This window comes from Gasterosteus aculeatus, chromosome 20, assembly GCF_964276395.1.
Source record: "Gasterosteus aculeatus chromosome 20, fGasAcu3.hap1.1, whole genome shotgun sequence".
Lineage (NCBI taxonomy): Eukaryota > Metazoa > Chordata > Actinopteri > Perciformes > Gasterosteidae > Gasterosteus > Gasterosteus aculeatus.
In genome coordinates, this window is record NC_135707.1 from 5,534,030 (window position 1) to 5,544,971 (window position 10,942).

Genomic DNA, 10,942 nt, shown 5'->3' on the forward strand with positions numbered 1-10,942 from the left:
TGAACTTGTCATTTGTATTTCTAATTATTGACATTTCATTTAAAGATTTTTTTTTGGTGTGGGGGGGGGGGGGGGGGCAGCAATAACACTTTATAGTGTTAATGGGGCAACTCCTTTTATAGTATGCACATCACACTATAAGAGTTAATTAATGACTCCGATGAGTATTAATTTCTAACACTACCCACTGGTGTTGAGAAACTAACGCTTGAGTATTGTTAAATTTCAACTATATAAGTGTTAAAATTAACTCTATAACAGTGTTAAAATGGCAACACTTTAAAAAGTGTTACATTGACACTGTGTAGTGTGGACCCCATGGGACACTTTAAAAGTGTTAAAATTAACTACAATAGTGTTAATTTGAGTCTGTCCATTTTGCTGTGCACAGTTAAAAGAGAAGTTCTGATATCTTAAAGGCGCTCTGTTTACAAGTCTTACATCCAAGATTTCTTCTCAGGCAAAAGACTAAGACGCACAAAGTATTAGATTCTTGTTGGGAAGATTGGTTTCGTTAACGTCAACATTAACTTTGAGGCAACAAACAATACGTGAGCTTAAACGTAACCTCACGGGACGTCCCTGCAAAAATGTGCAGTCATTTGAGATATTCTTTCCTTATGTTGGATTATGTTGTCTACTTTCATGGTGATTTTAAGTCTGAACCTGTGTTGCCGTAGCTAAGCATTTAACCATCGGTTTCTAAACCTGTCTGTGATTCCTGTGGAGACTGAGGTTTTATTTCTCCGTGTAACAAGTGGAAGTTGACACAATTGGGAAAACGCACAAACGAGTAACAAGACATGAACACAAGTCTGCACCACCCACAACCTCCAACTGCGCGGCTGGGTTTTGGTTGGCGTTTATTAGAAAGCTTCACGTGGGCGTTGCAGTGCGGTTTTGTGCGGTTTTGTCGTGAAGTATTTGTCGCTCGGGTGTGAAGACCAGAATGTTGTTTGTGAAAATCTTAGAAGAAGCTTAAAGTTAACTTCTATAGTAAATGCACGTCCTGCTTTTAACACGTTTATGCACACGCGTACAACAATACCTGATGTTTAAAATGACACAAATAGGTTTAACACACACTCGGGCAAAGACACACACAGAAACACGCACACAATCAGGCGAGGGTATAAATACAGATTCCCTACCTCGTTCTCACACACAGCCACACAAACACAAACATACACATTCCTGGATCGCAGATCGTGGCGGCCGTGTTTACACGCCGCCATCACTTCGCGGTCTGGCGTGAGGCGTCGAAAGTGATCAGAAATCGGACCAACAAAAATCCCCGGCCGAGCCGGAGAGTAAATAAGTAATAAATCTATTCCACATCAGCGGGACGTTTCTCTGTAAACACACTGATATAAAAAAAGGAAAAAGCCGGAGCGCTGCGGCGTCCCGTGTGGATGGGAAGATGGCCGACATTCCTGCTGGCCTCCACAAGAAAGAGAGGCGATAGAAAAAGAGGCGGGAGTTTACAGGGTTCTTTTTGGGCCCGGTTCCTCTCGGAGCATCTGGAGACTTTAATCACAACAAAGCACAATTAGTCAAAGTCGAGAGGAGGCGGGAGGGGAGAGGGGGAGGCCGGGGAGATGGAGGGAGATGGAGGGCGATGGAGGGCGCTGGGGGGAAATGGGGCGGGGGGGAGCGTGTGAGAAGGAGCCAGGGAGGGAAAGCGAAAATCCCCAAACAGAGAAATCTCGACGAGAGCGAACGAACGACGAGGAAGGGCTGCAGACTGAAAAGCTTCTGAGGCGACAGGAGCGACGGCTGTTTTGTGATGAAGAAAGATCTGAAACACCGTGTGGCGAAGAGTCGACAGAAGTCACTTTTTGTGGAATGTTTTGAGTCCGTTTATTTATTTCTCCCCGTGGTGTTGAAATCAGCGAGAGCCGAAGGAAGCGCGTTTCAGGGAAAACAAATGTTTGGCAAACCGGTTTATTTTCCTTTTTCTCCCCTTTTGCCTTTTCTTTCTTAAAAATGCAGCTAATTCATATGGAAATGAAATTTGCATCTGAAGCCAGTTGATGAACAAAAAGAAAACGTAACAATAATACATTTGCAAATGTATAATATTAAAGGGAATATCAATACATTAAACTGAAAGCCACATCTGACAAATACCTAATCAACGTATGATTACCAAAGTCATTTTTATACCCATGTTTGATTGTATGTGTGTTTGTGTTTGTATCTTTGTCCCTGTGGGTCTTAAACATATTTCTGTTCAATTCAAATATCAGGTATTGTTGTATGCATGTGTTGTGGAAGCTGTAATGCAATGGCTTTTTACTAAACTTAACTTTAAGCATACTGTATATATATATATACACATCTTTTTTGTAATCAGTTGTAAAAGTCACTGTTATCCTTCTACTTTTTGCTTTGTTTTTGGTCACCACCCACTCCTGTCATTGAAAGCAAGACGGTGGGGGCCATGTTTATGATACACGGCTCTGCAACTGTGTGGCTTTTAACAAACAAGTGTTACCTCCGTGCCCCCCTCCCCACCCCCCGTAAATCAGGAGGTCACGCATCCATATCACTGGTCAACGGCGGGTCCGCTTACTGCAGATGGATGGAGGCTGAGATTTCTGTGGGAGTCTGAAACTGATCCCTCGCTCCCCAGTAAAAGTTGCACACTTAACTGGCCGCATGCGATGAGGTGAAACTGATCGCATGCGGAGTGGGTGTGAAACACCCGGCCACCTGCGGGTCCCACGCACCAAAGAGAGCCCGAGGTATACGGCGAGGAGCTAGAACACCCCCCCTCCCGCTTCCCCCTTCTGCGCCCCCAATAACTTCTACGACGCATATTAGCGGCGTGTTTATTTTTTTCTTTCTCTTTTCCTTTTAAAAGAGGCCTCCCACGCGGCCTTCAACACGTTCTGCTCCGAGCGCCCTAATTATCGGCTCCGAGAGTTCAGTCGGCGGCAGACAGACGGCCACGCCTCCCTCTCAAGAGTGGGAACACTGTCATAAAATAAGCCTTGATGACATAAAACAAAGCGATCCGCTTTGACGTGGAAGTAGATTCTAGCTCATTTGGGGGGGGGTTTAAAAAAAAAAGGGAACCGGTTCTGAATTGATCCCCGTGCTTTACGGCCTGCTTCCCCCTCTGCGCTCTACGTCGCTGGATTTATTCCTGCGTCTGCACTGCAGGACATAAATCATCCTCGGACTCTTTCTTCTGCCTCCCCCCTTTTCCCTCTGAAGCGAGGGATGTGGCTGTCTGCAGGACGGAGGAGTCCAGCTCTCTCCCCCCCGGAAGAATTAGGCCGGCAGACATTACCACATTATATTTTGCGGTGCGTCGCTTTTTTCAAAAAAAAAGGGGGAACCAGGCCCGGCTCCACCGCTGGTCCCACTCCCGCGGGCCCCATCGGGCCTCTTTCCCTCACCCTCTAATTAGATTAGCCGGGTCCCCAATCTGGCAACCTCCGGGCCTCCAATCTGGCAACATGGATACCTTTGTGGCAGCGCAATATTGGGTCTGAAGAGGAGGAAATGACCTAAATGTTGGTCAGCGTGATACTCTGTTTCGCTCAATGGTGTGCTGACAAAACGACTCGGGTAATGAAGACGTCGGAGGCGGAGGAGGGAGAGAAGGGAAAAGAAAATTTACAGCCAAGCTCTATGAAAAGTGCTGGGCAGACCGAAGGCTTGTGGTCGGGGGGCGGAGGGGGGGGGGGCAGCCATTTTAGGGAAGAGAACTGGCAGCTAAGGGAGCCATCGCAGGTCGGGTCAGTTCCAGAACAGCCAATTAGGCGCTCAGGGGCTTTTGCATGTCGATAAATATCACCCGAGCATGTCGCTACTCGCTTAATTTACAATATTAAAAAAAAGAGGCAAAAGTGAATTTTTCAGTCAGGATGAATTGCCGAAAGTCACAGAAAACTGCCAGGATCACTTTCTGTCTGGTCTCCTGCAAAGTGCTTTCAACATCTCCGAGTGCCTCAGGAGAACGCTGTAATGCACGAACAGCAAGTCGTCCAACGCTTCGAGCAGTTTAGGAGCCTGACGCTAAACTCTTAGCCGACCGCCAAAGAGGCGATGAAGCGCCGTAGAGAAAACACCAAATCGCTCTCTGCATGAAGAAGACAGAAAAAGAAAAGGTGTTAAAACTGGAAGAGGACGGTCAAACGGCGCGGACACTCCCCCCCCCCCCCCCTCCCCATCCTGCAGCGTAGCACATGTGCAGACAAGAGCAATCCAGCCGTGCGCTAGATTCCACAGTTCCAGAGTAGATGGGACGTGACGTCTTGAGATTTCACTGACAGGAAGTGAACGCTGTGAATGATTCGGCCTCATAAATCATTTTTCTTTGGTGGGGGGGAGGGGGGGGGGGGGGGGTTCCTAACTGCTTAGTTGATCCCTCAAAGGGTGCTGCTGAGCTCCCACGCTATTACACAAATCAAAACGTTGTGGCAGGTCGCGACGTTCCTCGTGCTGTGTTTGAAAATGGTTACAGCGCTTCACCGTGGCCCCCGACGGAGCCAAAGGGTGGAGTCTGGTGGAGGGGAAGAGTCCTGAGTCAGGGAGACATGTTCATGGGAAAGATCAACTGGGGATTCGTCTCTACGGTGTAGTTAGTCCGTGAAATGATGTGTGTGTGTGTGTGTGTGTGTGTGTGTGTGTGTGTGTGTGTGTGTGTGTGTGTGTGTGTGTGTGTGTGTGTGTGTGTGTGTGTGTGTGTGTGTGTGTGTGTGAGAAAGAGAGCCAGCTGAGAGTTGAGCCTGAATTGACAGTAATTCAGATGGATTTGTTATTTTCTATATAAACCCTGATATGATCGTCAACCTTCACAGTGAAGCGGTGTCACTGGGTTCATGGGCGGTGGCCGGATTCCCTAAAGAAATATCAAATATTTCTATATCTCTGAAAACAACACTTGCAATAGTGTTTTTTTTTTACATTTCCTGTTTGCTGGGTGTTGTCCATCTGTGGACAGGAGAGACGCTTCATACTCAGGTGACTGAGGGCATCTGGTGGACAGGTACAGCAACGCGGTTGGAAGTAGAACAACCTGATCTCCAAAACCTGTGCGTAAAAATGTATACAAAATTCTTGAACATACAAATTCGTAGTGATACATACAAAATAAATACGGACTGCAACTGATGACGTCACCCTATTCAAAGTGAATGGGGACCTGCACCCCGTAAACACACTTTGTCTAACAATGTAAAATAAACGTGTTATGATTGCATTTTAACGAGAAATCAATGTTAACTTGTAAGAATAGAATACTAACCCTAACCCCCTCAAAAAATCCAACATGGTGGAGAGACGTTCACTCGAGAATCCGAAATGGTCCGCCATGTTGTTTACTCAAGGGGCGTGGTTAACCCCCGCAGTTCGTATGTATTGTTACAAATTTGTATGTTCAAGATTTTCGTATACATTTTTACGACCAGGTTTTGGAGATCACGTTGGGTAGAAGGGAAGAAGCGGGGAGTGTTACAGCCTCTCCGTAACGGGGGGCCAAACACATAAGTCGTCCAGGAGACAAACAACCTCCTCTACTGTTGTGAAAAGTTACCATGGCGACCGGGTTGCACGTAAAAGGTTCTAATCAGACTCTACTGAAACTATGTTTAAAATGAGAAAATCCAGATTTAAAATAATCTGAACCACTCACTTTAGTTCCATCTATGGTGGTCCTACAAAATTGAATTGCTAAATGTATGCCATTCCTGAAAAGAAAAGAATAGGAGGCAACCTCCCCACCTGAAAAGTGCCTTCAACCTGCATTCTCTCTAATGTCCACCAGGGGGCGGCTCCGCCGTTTGTATAGAAGTCTATGAGTAAATAATGGTACTTCTCTCCCGTTTCATTGTAAACATGAGTTAATGGTCTCAATCTCTACTTTCAAGTCTTCTTGAGCACAATGTTAATTTATTCATGTATGTTCTATTTCCACATAGACAATAAAGCAGTGGGGGGGGGGGGTAACAATTCTTAAAAGGAAATGAATAAATACAAGTGAAGTGAATGGACAACAAAAGCTGCACGCAACCAATTAAATCCTTTTTTAACTTGAACTACAGCTTAAAATCAAGGAACCTCTCTTTAAACTTTGGCTTTTCCCTCCTTGCAGGAAACTGCTGTGCAGCACTTTTATTGTTTATATTAAAAAACATAACCAAGAAAAAAAAAAAAAAACACAGTGGACTGTCTGCCACGGATAGAGAACAATCAGACGTGTATTATTAATGTATTAATGTGTCCGTACTTTACAGCCGTCTCCCTGCTTGTGTGGGTGGGAGCCCTAATGGATGGACGTGGACCTGGAGGCGGGCTCTGATTGATGGTCGCCAGAGGAGCAGAGCAGAGGAGTCGAGTGGAGGAGCAGACTCCGGCAGCCAGGATGGATGCAGAGAGAGGAGGAGGCGCTGAGCTCTGCTGACATTTCATCGTCTGAATCACCGAGAGAAAACCCCGAGTCCACAGCTGCTTCCAACTAACTCCCCTCCTCCCTGTCGCTTTCAGCTCGCTTCTATGAACTTTATGAGCAGCAAAGTGAAAGAGAAATATTTCCCATTTCAAGATGAGACCTGAGGGTTTTTATAATCCCATCCTTCTCTGTCGCTGAGTGGTTCGGGAGCAGAAAGGTTCTTCTTCTTCTTCTTCTTTCCTTTTCTTTTCCTTTCCTCCTTTCGTTATTCTTTCTTCCTTTCCTTCTGTTTTGACAATTTCCTGTGTTTGTTTCTCTCTTTCTTCTCATTCCTTGTTCCCTTCCTTGTTTGCTTATTCCCTTCATATTTTGCTCCATGCTCCTTTCCTTCCCTCCTCATTTCTTCATATGTTTTTCTCTTTTTCTTGTTCATTTCCCTTGTTTTTTATTCCTTGACTACCTCCTTGCTTTCAACATCTAACTTCCCTTTCCCTTATATTGTTTTACTTCCTCTCCTCATGTCTCGTCGTTCCACAGTTACTGTTCACAACCTGTAGATAAATGTTTTCCAGATTATTTCTCCACCTTAACGCTCCGGCCTCGTGTCATCGGCTTGTGGTCCATCGATAAAAAACGTTGCAGCAAAAAGCCCAAAGAAGAAAACCGGAGGCGACGTTGACATCAGGATGACTCATCTCCTGCTCTCTGGATGATGGAGAACCCTTTCATCCACGGCACCCAGACGCCTCCAAACACAAATAATCAGCTCCCATGTGCCATCCCGTCCTCCCTGCGCCATAATTGCAGATAATTGTTGGACCCAATTTGGACCAATTCGCTCCGTAACTAAACGGTCTGTTACATCTAATCCAGGTCTTTGGCGCCGGTGATGTAGACACGGTTTGGACCTCAGTGCTGCTGAGTGAGTCCGCCGTGATTAAAACACCACAAAGCTTCTGATCTCACACTTTGTACGGAGGGGTGAAAAGCGCTGTGATGAATTACACGACTCTGGTTTAAAATCCCTCATCGTTGTCGTCGGTTTGAATGTAATGTTAAAAGATTTATGCGTCGTGACGAGAAAACCTTACAGAATAATTATGAAAGCTTTTTAGCGCCTTTCAGCAGATTTCTTTGGTCGTGCCGCACATTGAGGGTTTCGGTTCAGTCTCGGCTCATCAGCTGGTTTTAATGAAATAATTGTACATGCAAAGCAGCACTAAGGACGGTGTTATTAATCATAGTCCCATGAAGTCTGCTTCCATCTTGGTTAGAAGACTTTGTCTTTTAACTCGGCGCCCTAAAGACACACAAAAATACCTCAAGCCAAGCCCAATGTTTTTCTAAACCTAAGCACGTAGTTTTATTTGCTACCTCACCCACCTACGCTATCTCAAAAAGGCTCACTTCTTCTATCGTGTTGTCCCTTCATTGGCTGAAGGGTTAAAGGATTTCAGTACTTGATAGTGCAGCATTACCAACCCATCATGCATTTCTGCAAACACGCGATAGTTTTCATTTCTACATTTCTGAACCCTGAATATGTTTCATAAAAACCACATACCAGCTATTATTACAGTTGGAGGGCCGCACATTCGCCAGGGGGGGGGTCAATGCTGTGAAACCACTGCTGAGGGATACGCAACTAAAACCCCTTGTGAACCATGAGAAGGGACATCGCGGTTTGCGTTAAAATACCAGCGGAACTACGTAACAAGCATCAAGATGTAACAACGGGCGGCATGGCGGACTATGGCACGTGAACAGCGGTGACCTGGGTGAAGGTTGTTGGTTCGACCCATTGACCTCCACTCGCCCCCCGTGGACACGCCGACCTCTGCTCGGTATTCCACGTCCACTTGTTCCGACAGCAGAAACGTAGAAATTGAACGTACGATGAGGTTCTAAAACACCTTCTTTTCTAAGCACCCCAATGTGGATCTCCCTTTTTTTTTCCCGACGTGGCCGTCAGCCCGAGTCCTGCCGAGTCTCGTTTGGGAAGCGGGCCTCAGCTGTGTGCAGACAGCGCAGGGGGAAATGTGGGATTCATTTTGGAACGCCGGGAACGGTCAGCGATTGGGGGGCGGGGGGGGGGAGGGGGGGGTGGAGGAAGTATGTGGGAGTGGGTACGGGGGCCGAGGGAGGACGGAACATTTTGAAATATATAGTTTCTACTGTTGTTTGGTATTCAAATACGACCACGCCAGACTGAACAAAGTTATTCCCAGTGTCGATCCCTGGAAGCTTTCCCCAACATCTGCCTGTTTGTTTCCCAGTGAGCGCTGTGGGAAAGTGCACCATTACGCACGCACGCGCCTGGATTTTGTTATAGTTTGTCATGAAATCCAAGAATTCCCCTTCAGCTTTTTTTTTTGCTATCTAGAAAGTTATTTGGACTCAAACCACAAATTCTTCCAAAAGCGAACCGAGTGATAACGAGCAGCAGGAATAAGTTTCTTTAGTGGATTTGAGTAAATTAAAAAAATCAGGTTCATATATTGTTTCATTGTAAATCTCCATGTTCATTTCTAATAACATTCAGATTCAAAATGAGAAAACACAATGGACACAAACCAAAGGATTCAAATGTGAAGCAATTTCATCACAATCTCACTGCAACACAACAGAGAACTCTAATTATATGTGAAAAAAATAAAGATCTATTTATACCAAAGGTTCAAACATGTAATGGTGGTAGAATTCCATAAAAAGTTATTTTTGAAGTAATAGAAGGGAAATCTAATCTAATCTATCTATGCATCAAAACCAAACATTACTTGTTGTTCTTTTACATGAATAACATTTGTTTTTGTTGTTTGTTAGTCAAAAAACATAAAACCTACCGATAAGTCAAAGGGAAAGCTGTGCACTCCAATCTCTGAAGATCAACCTTATCATTCCCTAAAAATAAATTGTGTTCTCTTTTCCATTTTTCTGGTGTTGATTTCTCGATCACATGGTTCTGGCTTTGGTCTCGGGTGTCTCGATTGTCCTGATTTGTCAACCTGTCCCAGTCGGGGCCACACAGGCGACTGTTGTTTTATCCTGAAGAAGATTTGTTTGCTGAAACGTTAAATAATAAAATAAATAAATCGGAGTATTAGCGTTAGTTTAGTTTTAAATCCACCATGAAATGCAAAAGTAATCCCCAGCAGATGGCGTCGCTGTCCACACGGCGTGCAGTTGGGGAGCTTTAATCCGGCGTGACATCCAGCGCTGCTAACATGCTCGTGTCCTTCGTGTTTTTCACTGTGAGCATTCGTAGGAACTGACGGAAGGCGTTTGAGTTACAGCGACACAAATACACTCGGAATCCCGCTGATGTCCAACGAAATCGGACTTTCATGTTGACAATGTGGGCGCGCTGTGTCACCACGAGGTCAAATTCCTCCAAACACCTTCCCTCCTGTCTTCATAGCTGCGTTATTGTCCTTGGCATCCCACTTTACGGAGCGTCCTGACCCGTCCCAAGTCTTCGTTTTCTTCCGTCTGCTCGGTTGACCTCCTCGCCGTGTTTTGTTTTGCAGTCTCCAGGAAGGGGGGCTTTCTTGTGGCTTCTCCCAGGCGCTGCTCGCCTGGACCGGACGCTTTTATTGGGACCCAGATTTGGGAATCCTTCAGCCGGCATGGAACTCGGGACACCAGAATCTAAACATAGGGCTGTCACATCGGTTTCAAACCCAGGAAAAACTGGAGCGAATGTGCTCGCATGGAAAGGCACACACACACACACACACACACTTCCAAGGCCGTAATCAGAGCTGTGGTCGGCTGGCGGAGGGCGACGACGCGCCGCCCGAGCCCAGCAGACCGGAGGCCGTCAAAACTGTGGGATCTGGCTTCGCCCTGCTGCACCGGCTGTGGTGCTGTCTAAACAGGGGCCGGGCTGAGGCACCGGCCGGAGGGGCCGGAGGGGCCGGAGGGACCTGTGGGCCCCGTAGCTCGGATCGTCAAGACATCAACAGGAAGAAGAGGATCTAAGGGTGTTGTAGCGATACATTCGAAATAGTTTAAATATGTGAGGGGTTTTGTTTTTAGAATATGACAGTAGAGAGATGATGAGAGATGAAAGAAAGACTCAAGCTGCAGACATTCTGTTTACACTTACAGAACAGGCTGATCTTTCTTGTTCACTAAAAATGTTCAAAACATTTAAGTGAGGATAACCTTTTTTATAGGACCCAAATATCTACCTTATCCGTCCTTCACTTGGATTTGATTACACTTAATACAACACCAGAGACAAAGAAACACAGTTTAGCCTCCAACCTCTGCAAAAAGCCACTATTAGAGAATAAATGGTTATAGATTTTAAATAAATATATAATGTAGAATAAAACAACTTCATCATTGACTTTGCTGTGTATGTGAAAATACAGTATATTTAGTCAACAATTTTAATTATTTATTTAATTGGTCCTTGCTGTACACTTTCTCTTTTTGTCTTCATAACTTATTACTTATTTATTCTTTTAGTTATTTGTATAACTATCTTGTATTTATATTTCATTTTGTAAACATTCACCTGAATAATCACAT